Source organism: Elephantulus edwardii, unplaced genomic scaffold, assembly GCF_000299155.1.
Source record: "Elephantulus edwardii isolate Elephantulus edwardi_28Jun2011 unplaced genomic scaffold, EleEdw1.0 scaffold00045, whole genome shotgun sequence".
In the NCBI taxonomy this organism is placed as follows: Eukaryota; Metazoa; Chordata; class Mammalia; order Macroscelidea; family Macroscelididae; genus Elephantulus; species Elephantulus edwardii.
Window position 1 is genome coordinate 11,081,502 of NW_006399795.1, and position 14,533 is coordinate 11,096,034.

The window sequence follows — 14,533 nt, forward strand, 5'->3', positions numbered from 1 at the left end:
ATGAACGAACATCCTGAGCACTGTTCGTACATAGAGTTTCTGGAGGCAAGCCATTTTGGAAGTGGATGCCGCTCCTGCTTCCAGGTTTGATTTAGTCGGGAAGCTCCAGCCAACACTGTCCACCATGGGTGCCCATTACCACGATTGGCACATCACTGTCACAGTCTTTAGCATCACAGCAACCACGAGTTACCTCTGTACAGCTGCCTTTGGGCTTAAGGCTGCCTCCTGGTTCAAACCCTAGGTCCAGGCTGGCTAGCCTCATTCCAGGCACAGAGCAAATCTGCACGTCAAACACATTCCTGGAAAAGCAGTCGACTCCAAAAGCTTGCCACGATTCCTGTGCTCCCATCACCATACTCTTCCTTCTACAAGGAGAACTTCCCAAGAGCCTGAAGCAAACCAATATAAAATAAAAAAAAAACATAAAATGAACAACCAAACATGAATGGTTAGACATTATATGTATGGCAATTAATAGTCTATTACAAGACACGCATTACAAAGTAAATTGGAGGAGGGGAGAAAGGAAAAATGCTATCAACAAATGAATAAAAACCCATCCTTTTTTTTTTTTATCAAAATGCAAAAATTTTAATTAAGTAAAAATCAACATCATATCTTTCTGGGTTTTGTCCCTTTTTAAAAATTTTTATTAATTTTAATGAAAGTTTATAGACTTTGGATTTCCATTCATTCATTGCTGCACTTTGCAGGTGACTCAACATCTCATAACAATAACAACAACAACAACATACTATATCAGGGTTTTTGTTTGTTTGTTTGTTTTGTTTTGTTTTAATTTAAGCCTCTTGTTTAGAGTCAACAAGACCTCAGGGGAGGACCTTTGTATTTGAAGTTGCTTGGTATTATATTTTAGAGGAGGTCTTCTAAGTGGTGCAGCACTCTTCTGTCAATATGCTGTACTGAGGTAACCTGGGGTTGCTGCGATGCTGAACCTTGCCACATTCCCTAATATTGGACAGTGTTTGGTGGTATTCCAGTTTAAGACAGGTTTGGAAGCAGGTATGGCATCTAATTCCTAAACAACAAGCCTCTGGAAACTCTATGAACTTTGATAAATGACAATAGTTTTAGAAAGGCTTCAGATCTTTTGTTCATAAGGTCGCTATGAGTCAACTTGATTTGACCACGATCAACAACAACAACAACAATCATTCCTATCATCTCCTCTTTGTTTTATGGCTTTAACATCAAGGAATGGTGTAGAATCACAGATATTTGAACTGTAATCTTCTTTAGTTCTGTGACTTGCTGTCTGTTTTTCCTAAGCTGGTACTCACGGTCTGCCTCTTTGCTGAGAAGCTGAAACTCATGACATTAGTTCTCATACTCTGGACAGAAAGGCTGGTGAGAGCACTCATCATTCTGGATACAGTGAAGCACTGTCAGTTACACAGTAATTAATGACAGGATCAAATGATAGAAAGTCACATCTTTTGCCTTAAGATTTCTCTTGAGGGAGTGCAATTTGTCATTTATGGGTCTGGCCGGGTTTTATTGTTTCCTATTAAGATAAGTCTAAATGAATCTTTAATGACAGAACTCTGTATCTGTACAGATTTAGAAGCTGCAGATGAAACTGGCCATCTCCATCTGGCACATCGGTTTCTTCCCAGAGCTTGCTATTACTCGCAGAGGGAATGAGCCCTTAGAGGGTCCCGGCAGATGTGTGTGTACAGCTGGAGGAAGGGAGTCCCTGAATGTCAATGGTGCCGGCACCGTATGTTTGAAGGGGCTCCAGGTCCACTGGGAAGAGATGGCCTCCCATTCAGGGCTCCAGGTAGTGCTCCTAGGCCAGCTGAGATACCTGAACCTGGTGACCATCACCTCCGTACGCCACCTTCTAGTCAACCTCCTGTTTTCATTCTCGTCTCCCTGTCTATTCCCAAGCAGCTATCACACACTCTTCAAAATGCAGAAGTGACCCCATGGTTTAAAATCCTCTTAAACATCCTGTGATTTGGAATAAAGTTTAAACCCCTTTTGATCATCATGCCCACCTTTCCCCTCCCATATCCCTCCACTGGTCCCTCACTCACTACCCTGAACTTTCTTGTTTTTCTCCAGAGCTTCCAAGGCCATATACATTTTCTTAACAAAGGCTCATAAGAAACTGTACTCCCCTTTGGGAACATTCCTCTTTTCCACTCAATCCTCTCGTGTCCTCTCCACCTACCTTCTCACGTCTTGACTTCTCAACTTGTACCAGTGCGTCACCCAGGGTCGCCTCTTTCCTCCCATGAAAGAAAATGAAGTAGGACTTCCCCTCCTACCCTGTGCTGCTTCTGACAACACAGAACTCTGTGCTTCCCACAAAGTACTTCTGTTAGTCTGCTAGGGTTGGTATTAAAAAGCACCACACACTGGAGTTTTAAAAGACAGAAATATATTCTTTCATATTCTAAAGACTAGAAGTCAGAAATCGAATTGTTAGCAGGGTCAAGCTTCCTCTAAACACGTAAAGTGAAGCTGGTAGTTTCTGGTCAACCTTGTCATTCCTTAATTTAGAGTAGCATCCCCATAGTACCTAACTCTGTTTTCATGGGGCCATCTTTTCTGCATCTGCTACTCAAATTGTATTAGAACATACTCCACACTAGAATGATCTCATGTGAACTGATAACATCTTCAAAGATGCTACTTCCCCATCGTCAAGCCCCTCCCCTCAAAAAAGCACATTCAAAGTACTCTGGATCAAGACTTCAACATATCTTTTTTTTTAAATTTTATTATTTTTGATGAACACTTAGAGAGATTTTGGATTCCCATTCTTTCATTGTTGCACTTCAGCATATCTTTTTAGGGGAGATGATGCATTCCACAGAATAATCCCACACGAAAAGAACACCAAGAGTGGAAACAAAGCAAATGTCGACCGTGAATTTCAGCTCTCCCTTTGCCCTTTTATTTGATGATTACCAAAATCAACAACAAAATAAAAAAAAAAATAAGAAAAAATCCACTGCTGTCAATGTCAAGTCAATTCCGATTTATAGCAGCCCTCTCCTGGCTTTCTGAGGCTATAAATCATTGCCCAAGGAGATTCCCCATCTTTCTCCCATGAGGTGGATTTAGACTGCTGACCTTTCACTACAAACTGGGCCATCAGGACTGTTTTCTTTCTAAATACATTTAAATTTGACAACAATTGCCAGGCTTGAGGTAAAAGGAGGAGGTGGTGTGTGGTTGAAGAAGCTGCAGATGTGACTCCTGGCAAAGCATGTTCACCAGCTGTGTGTCCTTGGGCAAGCCAACTCACCAATCTGGTCCTGATGTCCTCATATGTCAAATAGACATACCACACACCAGGGTGCCCTTAGGATACCAGAAGAAGCTACCCAATCGCTCCAGAAAGTACCTAGTGTTCTGCAGATGTACAGCACCATCAACTTGCTCATTAATAATAGACTATTCTTGTTCACAGCTCAACCACATAAGACGTCGACATTGTTTAGAAGTTCAGGAAATGATGCACCACACAGCTTTGAAGCCGCATATAATCATAGTTGGCAGCAGAGATGAGTCTGAGCAATTGGATTTTGCGATGGCAGTTGATAGAATGTGTATGACAATCCCTCAGAGGTGATGCGGCACTTATTGAAGCTTTCGGAGAGAGCAGGGTCCGTTTTCACAGCCTCACCTCCCCTGCGTCAGTGGCAGAGCTATGATTGTAGAAAGGATTAACTGTCTGTCTATTGACAAAAATGAAGATAAAGAAGTGAGGGGCCATTATCCTCTTTGTGAGAACATCTCATGCATTTTGTGGCACTCCTAAAGGACAGTGTTAGGTCTTTTGGAATGTGGAGTTAGTGGTGGATGGAAGAGGTTCCCCTCTGAAGAGCAGTGCTTACAACATTATTCATGTGTCACAGTCAAATGTACTGGATATTATTCCTGAGTAACAGTTAAATAAAAACAAGCCTGGAAGCAGGAGTGGCATCCACTTCTGAAATGACTTGTTTCTGGAAACTCTATGAACAGGGCTCAGGTCTTTCGTTCATAGGGTCACTATGAGTCATCTATGACTCGATGGCACCTAACAACAATAAAAATGACAACATAGAGAGAACTACGTTGGCCTAGTGGACAGAAAGTTATGCTACCAAGCCCAAGGTGGGTGATTTTAATCTGCGGTCCTCAGGACTGGTTCAAACTGGTTTTTTGTCAAACATTCTTCTAGGTGGTAGAGCACTGGTCTGTGCATTGCTGTACAGAGGTAACTCATGGTTGCTGTGATGCTTAACACTGTGACACTGATATGCCAAATGCGATAATGGTTATCCATGGTGGACAGTGTTTGGTAGGGCTTCCCGATTAAAACAAGCTTGGAAGTAGGAGTGGCATCTACTTCTGAAAGGGCTTGCCTTTGGAAACTCTATGAACAGTGCTCAGGTCTTTAGTTCATAGGGTCATTATGAGTCGTCTATGACTTGATGGCACCTAACAACAACAACAACAGGTAAATCTTCTACTGGCCACAATTACACCTAGCATAGAGAGATAGTGGTGGTGCAGAGCAATACCCAACAACCTGACTGATGTCTCTTCTCTTGACTTTTCCCTTCCACTTTCATGGATGAATCTGAGATAAACCTGGAGTTGCTGTGGGAATGCTGGCTATTAACCTCATAACCCCTGTTTCTGTGACATGTAGTGGTGGATTTTCATGTTTGCTAAACCATATTATATGTTCCCTTAACCATACCCAAAACTGAATGAACTGAGAAAGTGGAGTAGTCAAAATCCCACAGATGCCGTGCATTTCAAGGGTGTGTGATGTGTTCTAGATAAACTAGAACTTTGGGGCAAATCTTGGTGAGTTAAGACATGCCTCCAAGTCAACGCTGTTAACTCCGCATCAGTGAAGCTGACAAAGACAGTGCCACCTGTTCACTACAACATCTCATCTGCTTGTTCTCAGACATACCAAAGAAGAGCCTCTGACATCTAGCACATTCTGGAGTGTGTGTGTGTGTGTGCGTGTAAGTGATGTTAGACACTTGGAGTCTTGACTCGATGTATGTGTGAATCTCTCTTTTACTCACAATCTGTTGGTTGGGTCCACTCAGAAGAGTCCAAGATCCAAGAAGATGTTAAAAAGGAAGTGACAAGTTTGGGTTCCTAACTCATAATTTAGAAGATGACCAACACTCTTGACACCAGCACTCAGGGAATCAAAAGGCCAATTTCATTAGGTAAATCTGTTGTCAGGGACCTCACCACAGTACTGAGAAGCAATGATGTCAGTCTAGAGACTAACGTGCACCTGATCCAGTCCACGGTCTTCGAAATTACTTGTTATGCATCAGAGAGCTGGACAATGACTAAGGATGATAGAAAAAGAATTGATGCCAAAAAAAGGAAGAAGAATCGATGCCTTCAAGTTGTGGTGCTGGGAAATAGTCTTGAACATACCATGGACTGCCAAGAAAATAAATAGATATGTCTTGGAGTTGGTGAAACCAAGTTTCTCCTTGGAGGCTAGGATTTTGATTATTTTGACATACTTTGGGCATGTAGCCAGGAGGCACAGATCCTTGGAGAAGGATATCACGCTCGGAAGGATGGAGGGACAGCACAGGAGAGGAAGATCTCAGATGAGATGGATTGGTACAGTAACTAGGGCAATGGGGGTAGGTGTGTTGGAGTCAGTGAGACTGGCTTAGGCAGGGCAGGCTTCAGAGTTGTATGTAGGGTTGCTATGAGTCGCAGACAACTCAATGACACATACAACAACGTCTTTGGCTACTTATTGGTTCTAGGATGTAAACAAAATATTCTCATGAACTGAAGGACACAGAGACCTAGGAGCTGATTGTCAAATCAGATAGAATTAGTCACTCTACCATTGCAAAATTATTCAAGGTAGAGCTATCTTAGAATTGAGACTATCCTTGTTGTTTGTTTCCATTGAATGAATTGTGGTTCATGTTGATGTCCTGCATACAAAATAGAATTGCTCCATAGACTCATCAGTGTTTAAGACTTTTTTAGGAACCAATTGCCATGTTTGTCTTCCAAAGCACCTCTGAGTGTGTTTGAACAGACAACTTTTTGTGATATACAACTTAAGTATCATACTGCTTAGATATTTGTGCCAGTCAGGGTCAGACTCTCCTTAAACCTACTATGACTATCCTTTTTAAAGATCAACTTTATCAATGTGTATAATAATAAGTGTAAAAACATACTCATTAAAAGGATGCAGCTGGATGACATTGAACAGACTTCTTTTTGCTCATGTAACCATGGAATAGTGGTGAAGTGCACTCAGGTATTAACCAGAATTTTAGCAGTTCTGATCTACGAACTAAGCCACAGCACAAAGATGTGACAGTTTGATTTCTTGAAGATTACAGCCTCGGAAACCCTGTGGGGTCATTTTATTAATAGCATTACTACAAACAAAGTATAGTATACATCCAACATCCCGATGAAGCTAATCATGATAACAGAATTTTTACAAGGTCAATCATCCCCAATCCTCCATTCCTTACTTTTTATCAACGCCAAATTACTTCTGAGGAGTCTACCAAGTCATCACACACGGTGGGGGAATCATTTTCAGCAGAGGTAGACTTGGATGATGTGACCATGATGCCCATGTCCACTCCCTTGTGAGCAGGTTGGGGCTGTTTTTCATGAATGAATGAACATATTTGTGTTTTAGAGAGTTGATTCTGGTGGTAATATCGGAGAAGATTGGAGGGAGGATGATGTTAAATCGATGCTGGGCAGTGGGAAGATGGATAGAGAGTAAGAAAAGACCTCAGTGGAGTATAGGTGGTGGATCAATAGGCATCAATGACTAACTGCTGTCGTTAGCTACAGCTGCGTCATATCCCCAGCTCAACTCACAGCAACTTTTATGGACTGAGTTGCATAGGCTTCTCTTGTGTGTAAACTTCTGCAAGCATTTGGCTAAGTCTCGCTTCTGTGGACTTTCTGGGTGGGTTAAAAATCACCAATCTTTCAACGGCTATCTAATCACAGACCTTTTGTTCAACCTAGGCACCTGATGAATAACTAGAAGAAGTGAGATATAAGGAAAAATAAAGATAACAATGAATTTATAACTTTTGAGTTTCTCTTTTGGGTGGTCCGAATTGGATGACAGGTTTCAGACATGCTGTTTTCTGTGGAGTGTCTTTAGGCCAACCGATGTGGACAGTTTCCAGATTTCAATGACCTTCCACTATAAGAGTGGATTTTGTTAACATCTTGGAACTTCTCAGTGTTCCAAGACAGCCCATCAGGAACCCGATTTCTTCTTAATCCATCTGGCTTTTTCATTTGATGAAACATATTTTTTAAAGCAAAGATTCTCACCACTGGGCCAATTGGCAGCATCAGCATGGATGGTGAAGAGACTGAGATAGTGAACAGTTTTAGTTTGCCTGGCTCCACAGTCAACACTCTTGGTAACAGCAGCCAGGAAATCAAGAGATGAATTGCTTTGGGAAAGTCAGCTGTGAGGGACCTCTCAAGAGTACTGAAGAGCAACGACATCAGGCTAGAGACTAAGGTGTGCCTGACCCGGGCTATAGTCTTCGCAATTACATGCTATGCATCAAAAAGTTGGACAGTGAATAGGGTTGATAGAGAATTGATGTCTTTGAGCTTTGGTGCTGGAGAAGAGTGTTGCATATACCATGGACTGCTAGGAGAACAAACAGGTTTGTCCTGGAGAAGGTGAAGTCGGAATACTCCTTGGAGTCAAGGATTCTGAAGCTCCGGCTGACATACTTTGGGCATGTTGCAAGGAGAGACTGGTCCTTGGAGAGGGACATCATGTTTGGCAGAGTGGAGGGGCAGCGAAGGAGAGGAAGACCTTCAATGAGATGGATTGATTCTGTGACTGGAGCGGTGAGAATAAGTGCATTTGAGATGGCTAGGTTGGCACAGAATAGAAAGGCATTTAGAGCTCTTGTACATAGAGTGGCTATGAGTTGCAAATGAATCAATGGCACATAACAACAACAACAACAACAACAACTAGCAGCTGCTGTGTCAAATATGATAATGGTTAGCCACGGTGGACAGTATTTGGTGGAGCTCCCCAATTAAAACAAGCTTGAAAGCAGGAGTGGCATCCACTTCTGAAATAGCTTGCCTCCAGAAACCTTAAGAACCTGGAGAAAGGACAATAGTTATACAAGTGTCCAAGTCTTTCATTCATAGTGTTGCTATGAGTTACCTATGACTCGACGGCACTTAATAACAACAACAACAGCAATTAGCAACATGATCCTTTAACTTTGGAGATGTGTAAACTTAGGAGTTACCTACGTATCTGTGGTGATTGGAACAAGACCGAAGGAGAGAATACAGAGTAAGAAGAGGGTGGAAGTTGGGATCCAGTCAAGTTTCATCACGTTGGAGAGGCGCTCAGAAGACTCCATGAAGGAAACTGAGAAGAAACCTCCACTCCAGAGGTGGAGTAAATCTGATTAGCACTTTTTTTACCAACTACCTTCTACTGATCCTCGTAAACCTCATGAATACTCATGAGTTTATAATGAATTCACTCTTTATTCTTTCCCAATATTCTTTCTGCCTCGAGCAACCGTTCTAAATCCATGAACAACTTGTCTTTTGACTTTCCAGTTGGGCCTGGTCAAGAGGGAACACGGCAGGAGACATGGTGGGAAGAAATACTTTGGGGTTATTTATTCTAGTACTTCCTTCTGGGTCACTGCCGGTAGACTGGGACCCTCAATGGAAGAGTCAGCTCCCATCATATGCCCTCATCACACTGCTCTTTCAGGTGCTGGATTCTACATATATCTTCATCTTTAGTCTTTTCCATGGGAGTTCTGGTGGCCCAGTGGTAAGGAGCTTTACTAGCAGCCCAAAGGCTCACAGTTTGAATCTACCAGCTGCTGAAAGGGAGAATGATAAACAATCTTCTGTGCAGTTTACCGCCTCTGAAAACCCACTGGAAGGTCAGCCACGAGTCAGTTCTGCCTCAAGAGCACAAGAAAATAACAAATCTCTTAGCTCAAAATCCTGTACTAACCCTGATGTTTCCCTCCACACCGCCCACACCTTTGCAAATAGTCTTTTTCCTAAATCCCCCTCAAATACCCAATATGAATGTGCCATCTGTTTCCAATCAGAAACTGATACAGACATCTGTCATTGGTTTTAAAAAAAGAAATCTATGTTCTACATATTCCACATGCTTTTCCTAGGGATCCTATTTCAATCTGCCCTTGTCAGATTGCACTCTGCAGAAAGCACCAAGTGGGTGAGGCCCTTCACCGTTTTGAAGTATCCCTCTTCCTTCACCTCTAAGTGCTCCTGACAGAGCGAGGGAGAGTTTCACAGGACAATGTCACACTGGATATGAAGGGTCCCCAGGACAGAGTGAACCTGCCCTGAGGATGTGTCTGCAGGTGGCAGAAGCATTTTAGAGTAAGACAAGGAGTGTGCTTTCTCCAAAACTTTTGATATGCATTATGCTTTAGAGATTTCTTTTTTTTAAAGAAAAAGAAACAGCTGCTGCGGAAATTATTCTGACTCATCATGACCCCGTGTGTGTCAGAAGAAGTCTGCTCCCTGGGGTTTTCAGTGGTTCATTATTCAGAAGTAGATTGCCACGCCTTTCTTCTGAGGCACTTCAGAGTAGACCCAACCCTCCAGCATTTTAAATAGTCACGAAGCACACTGATTTCAGCACTAAGGGATTACTAGTTACTTTAAAAGTCAGAAGGTTATTGTCTGATTGGTTTGGGGATTTTTCACCATGAAGAATACTCTTTCTTTGGGTAAAAGGTTCAAAGCTTCAAACTATCTGGGGAGTCTCTGAATTCCCAAAGTGTCTTTGAAAGCCCTTTTCCAGATGTTTAGACTATACAGATTGAAGTCTTGAATTTCCTTTTCCCCTCTAAGTGCAGGATAAGGACTGTGGGCAATCTCCCATCTCCTTCAAGATGCCTAGCCAGCAACAAACCACAAATGCCTCACCAGGCGGCTTAACGTGTCAAGCCTCTTTCCAGCGCGCAGATTGGAAGGCTTTCCTGCAGTTCAACTTTGTTTCCACATCACCTGTGTTGTTCATTTTCTCTATCACTGAATGCCATGGAGGTGCCCCTGAACTATTACTAAATAGCCAGTCATGATAATAAACACAGAAACCTGAAGAAGAAACTTCCAGAAGCACAATAACTTATCATTCCATCCACTGCATTTCCATTTAGATCAGCCAATGCAGGAATAAAAAGACAGTAGGCAAAGAAATATGTTTTCTGTTTTTCTGGCCCTGCTTTCACATACATACAAGGCATTTGAAAAGACAAAAAAGACAGAAGAAAGCTTGATGCAATCAAACTGGTGTTGGCAAAGCAATAGAATACACTGTGGACTGCCAAAAGAACAAACAAATCAGTCTGAGGAGAAACAGAGCCAGAATGTTCCTTAGGAATGAGAAGACGACTTAGGCAAGTATGTTTTGGACATGACATCAGTAAAGACTAGAAGAGGACATTGTGGTTGGTAAAGTAGGGGGATCAGCCGAAATAAGGGAAGTCGTCAAGGAGACGGATGGACCCAAGAGTCAAAACAATGGGTCGGACACAGCAATGGCCGTGGAGCTGGTGTTGGAACACACAGGCTTCATTCTGTCGTTCATAAAGCGGTCAGGAGCTGGAGCTGACTTCATGGTCAGTACTAACAACAATAAGGCAAGAAGAAACTGGAGTCATATTATTCCTGACTCTTTAAATAGTCATTGCCTCGAAGAAATCAAATTATCACAGGAAGAGAAGGAACAAATTAAAAGTCTCCGAAATGCCAGAGGGGTAGAAAGTAATGCAGATGAAGGCTTTGCCAGAGGAACTTAGAATGATAGGATAATGGTAACTTCGTGTTAAATAGCTCTTAATACATCCAGGCTGTGTGCAGGAAGTCTTTCATTTTTAACTTAAATTCAAAAGCCCGTTTAAAATATATTTATATCATAAACTCAGACCTGCGGCCCTCCAAATCAATCCTAATATGCTACTGCAAATGTTTATTTCATCCAGATTACATCGAATTGCAACCTGGCATATTATTTTAGCACTCAATGTGATGTGAGAGCAATGGGCAATTTCCATATCAAAAAATCACATGACAGAAAAAGACCCAATTTCCTCCGAGGGAGCTCAAAAAGTGCATTAATATGATGCGAACATCACCAACAGCTTTGGATGCGTGGCGTTCCGGCTCATTCCAGAGATCTCGGCAGTTTGCATAATTCCATCTGGCCGCCTCTCCCCTCTCTCCCTCTGTGTTGGCAGTTAAGAGAATTATATTGACAACTGCTGTTTTCCTAACATTGTGTATTTTCAAATGGCCCGGGCCTATGAGCAGGGCTCAAGAGTGATTTCACTGCACAACAATATCTTCATTACAGAAGGGCTCTGGGAGCCCATTGACTTCATCCGCACCACAGATCCAGTGCCCAAGAGCTAGTCTTCAGTCAGGTTAATACAGTTTTCGCTGAAGGTCTTTCATAGAGGCGGTTCTAGCCACCCAGATAAGTTGCCCAAGGTTGTACAATGTTGTGACTAACGAAGGATGCTTATAGTGTATGTGCCTTGTGCAACTATTGAAGGAATCCTTGTGGCATAATGAATAAGTACTAGACAACTAACAGAAAGGTTGATGGTTCGAATCTACCAGCTACTCCACAAAAGGAAGCTGAGCAGTCTTCTTTCGTAAGGATGTATGGAGACTCAATGGGGAGGGTGGCCAAGTGTTGGAATCAACACACTATTAATAGGTTATAAAGTTGTGCACGTGTGTTTATAATTTATTATACGTAGATGAGAGTGACTCTCAGTGAGATGGATTAACACAGTGACTGTGACCTTGAGCTTGAGCAAGGTCAGGATTGTGAGGACAGCACATGGAGAAGGTTTAGATGTGTTGTAACAGGGTCGCTGTGAGCTGGAGTAGACTTGAGCCATCTGAATTCAATAAGTATATGAAGAATCTTGGTAGCTCACTGGCTAATTCTTGCTGGTGACTGAAAGTTGGGCCTTCAAAGGCACAAGCTGCTTTGTAGGGGACAGATGTGTGGGATTTCAGTCTCGGAAAGCCTGGGGCGAGTTCTACTCCATGCCATGGGGTCATTCACTCTTACTCACCTCCTTCAAGACGGAACACAGTTCTCTCCAGTTGGGCTTGGGAGGTTGTCAATGACAAGAGACATTACTCAAATTTCACTCTCAGAGGCCCTGGTGGATTTGAACTGCCAGAAAGTGACTTTCTTTGGATTAATAGTACATCTTTCTGTGAACTATGCCACCACATTGACTTAAGGACAATGGAATTAGTTGAGGTTTGGTTGGGTTTTGGTTTTTTTTAAATTTTAGGCCTGTGGGCTACACTGTGCTGTACTTGAGTAATCACACCTTGTCTTAGTTTTCTGGCTTCACCATAAGAAACCGTGACAATTCAGTTGTTTTGAAAGAAGAGAAACACATTCTTTCATAGTTCAGAAGGCTGAAAAATCTAAATTCAGGGCATTGGAAGGGTCATGATATTTCTGAAGGCTCTAGGAGCAGATACTTTTCTCTCTCTTTCAGCTTCTGTAGCCCCAGGTGTTTCTTGGCATTCCTTGTCTTGCAAGCAAAGCTTCACAGGGCATCACCCTGTTCAGTTCCAGGTCTTTTGACCACTTTCATAAAACACCACTCAGAAAGAGATTAGGAGCCATTGTATTCCAGCATGGTCTCATTAACTTAACTGATAACAACATCTCCAAGGCAATATCCTATTTTTCCAAACTAGGCTGTACTTATATTGCGATGGAAAAGTCTGCTGTTAGGGACCTCTCCAAAGTACTGAAGAGCAATGGTGTCTCTCTGGAGACTAAGGTACGTCTGATACAGGCCATGGTCTTTGAAATCACTTGTTATGCACCAGAGAGTTGGACAATGATTAGGGAGGACAGAAGGAGAATTGATGCCTTTTAGCTGTGGTGCTGGAGTAGAGTATTGAATATACCGTGGACTGCTAAGAGAACAAACAGGTTCATCCTGGAGAGGGTTAAACTGGGCTGCTCCTTGGAGGCAAGGATTCTGAGGCTTCATATGACATATTTTGGACATGATATAAGGAGAGACCAGTCCTTGGAGAGGGACATCATGCTTGGGAGGGTGGAGGGACAGTGCAGGAGGGGAAGACCCACTATGAGGTGGATTGATTCAGTGACTGGGGTAATCGGGATGGGTGTATTGGAAACAGTGCGATTGGCACCAGACAGAGCAGGGTTTAGGGCTGTTGTACATAGGGTCACGATGAGTCTCAAGTGACTCGACATCACATAATAAAACCAACAACAATAACAACAACAGGCCGTCCTCAGAGGTACAAATGCCAGGGCTGCTGCATATCATTTCTGGGGACACAGCTCAATCTGGAATCAGCAATTACTGATTATCCCTGCAGGTCCTGGAAAGCAAAAGCAGATTAGGACATTGACTAACTACAGAGAGAAGCCCGCATTTGGGGACATAGGATAAGCTCAATCCATATAGATAGATGGGGACCTGGACAACATCCCTGATTTAAAAGGACAGATGCCCATATAGATGCTTTTTTGCCTAGATGTAGCTCTCCTCCCTGCGAGCTCAGCAAGACAGATTAAGTTCTTAAAACTTTCTTTCCTTGCCAACTAGTAAGCGCTGGCCCTCAAGGTGATGCCACAAGTGGCAGAACAGAAATAGACTCATAGTTTGCAAGGAGATTGCCAGGTTTGCCTTCTGAGTCACCTCTGGGAAGACTTGAACCTCCAACCTTTCACCTAGTAGTCAAGCCTACTAACTATGTGCATGTCCAAGGGATGTTCCCTTATTCCTTGTCGTAGTTGTTGGGTACTAGTAGGCTGCAGCTCTTTGGAAGAAGAATATTGCAGTTCACCAACTATCCCAAAGATTTAGCCCCAGGCCTATGTCTTAATAAGGCCTGACCATATCCTGATAAGGTGACTAGATGACCAGATCCGGTAAGACCCTGGGCCTGATCACATCCTCACAGCACCCCTGGCCCTAACTTCCCAAGCAAACTACCATCCTCTCTCAATCTCCTTAACAGCTTCTGTGAAAGGAAAGTGCCTTTGCCTGCATGCACACCATTCTGATCTTCTGTGCAACTGATCTCCTGGTGTTTCTCTCAGGCCTGTTTGCTACTTGGGACTGATTGCTTCCTATTCTCTCTCTCAGCTCTCTTTCTATCTGATGCTCAGAACAACCCTATGAACAACAGATCTGAACGTTGCCCTTCTTGGAACCATTCTTATGATCTCTGTGTGTTTACGGCCATTGTGGTAGTCACTGAGTCAATCGATCTCATTGAGAATCTCCCTCTCTTTCACCAGTCATCTACCTTTCCCAACATGAGGTCTCTCTCACAGGACCGGTTACTCCAGAAAACATATCCAATGTAAGGCAAAGTTTCACCATCATTGTCTCTAAGAGAGCACTGTGATTGCACCTCCTTCAAGACAGATTTGTTTGTT